General features: G+C 41.5%; 1 protein-coding gene across 1 annotated transcript in view; it reads right to left on the reverse strand.

The window, feature by feature from the left end:
- LOC101848728 (complement C3) overlaps positions 1-1,621 on the reverse strand; it is a gene marked incomplete in the record, with an annotated part of 82,021 nt that overhangs the window by 18,219 nt on the left and 62,181 nt on the right.

Below are 1,621 nucleotides of genomic sequence, written 5' to 3' on the forward strand. Positions count from 1 at the left end.
GAATGATGGAGAAAGAACAGCTTCGTTATTACGAGGGGGGTCCAATAAGTCTTCGGTCTTGGTAGGAATGAATCATGATACAGTATTGAAATTTCGCTAGCCCTTAGACAATTTCATTGGAACACACCATGCGAATTTTAGGGGCAATCTGACAATAGCAAGGCACTAGACTTAGCATGTTTGATGAAACAATGCACAAAAACCTTTGGTTTTTCTTTGCTGAAGCTGTGCCATGGAGCCTGTTGGATATCGCTCAGTTATCAAGTTTTTATACTTGTAAGGAAACTCCTCTTTGAACATTTTTCAGGAAATGGTTTACGGTGACAAATTTCTTCGTTATAATACTGTGACTATCTGGATGTATGTCGGTGATGGATGAAGATCGTAAAGGGCGCTAATCCTTCGTGGTAACTAAAAAGAATGTATCCGTAGGGAAGAAACTGGTTTTACAAGACCTACGTACAGCTGATAAACAGCTCTCAAGTGAAACGGGAATTAGTGTAGGGTTAATTGAAACGATTCTCCATGACCATCTAAACATGAATAAAAGGTGTCTGCGCGGTGGGTACCCCGTCTTTTGAGAACCCCGTCTTTTGACAAAAGAGTAAAAAGAAGCAAAACTCTCCTTCGAATTGAGCACAATGACACAAATTTCTTTAAAAACATGGTGACTGTCGATGAAACAAGGATTTATCATTTTGAACCAGAACAAAAAATGTCCTCCATGCAATGGAAAATCCCTTCTGCTCCATCACCAAAGAAGGCAAAAGTAACCTCGTCAAGTGGAAAGGTCATGCTGTCGTGTTTCTGGGATTGTGAAGGTATCATCATGACTGACTACCTGGAAAATGGAAATACAGTCACAGGGGACTACTATTCGGGTTTGCTGATAAGACTGCGGTCCGAGCTGGTGAGAAAAAGGTGTGGGGAACTCCGTAATGGGTTCCTCCTACTGCATGACAACGCCCATGTGCACAGGGCACAACAAACAGTCAAGACAGCAGAACAGTGCAGCTTTGAAATCCTGCCTCACCCAGCTTATTCACCAGACCTAGCCTCCTTTCAGACTTTTTTCTGTTTCTTAATCTTAAACAATCACTGAAAGGACGTCGTTTTCATGAAAACGGAGACTCCATTTAATCTCTGGAAGACTGGTTAGGGGCCCATTCTGGGTCATTTTTTTCTTAAGGACTTTTAAAGGTCAAAGAGAGGTGGCAGAAACGTGTCATTATGCATGGTGACTATGTAGAGAAATGAAGGGAAGTATGTCTGCCAATTTACAAAGCTCTATCTTTACTCCTTCATATTTAGGCCAAGGACTTCTTGAACTCCCCTCGTATTTATTGGAATTTTAAAACCGTCTTGGTATCTAGTAAACAGAGCATTGTGATATTTCAGCCACTTTCTCATCTAATACAAATAGGGTCTACCTAAGTATTTAGGAAACCAAAAGAGACATGTATAATGACAGGAACAATGTCCGCAGAAAAAGGGGTGGTCTGGCCACATATTTGTCGAATCTGTATTGGGAGAATGCACCCGACAATTTATCAGGATAGAGGGAAAACGTGTGTGTATGTGTGTGTGTGTGTGTGTGTGTGTGTGTGTGTGTGTGTGTGTG

Source organism: Aplysia californica, unplaced genomic scaffold, assembly GCF_000002075.1.
Source record: "Aplysia californica isolate F4 #8 unplaced genomic scaffold, AplCal3.0 scaffold00055, whole genome shotgun sequence".
NCBI classification, from domain to species: Eukaryota; Metazoa; Mollusca; class Gastropoda; order Aplysiida; family Aplysiidae; genus Aplysia; species Aplysia californica.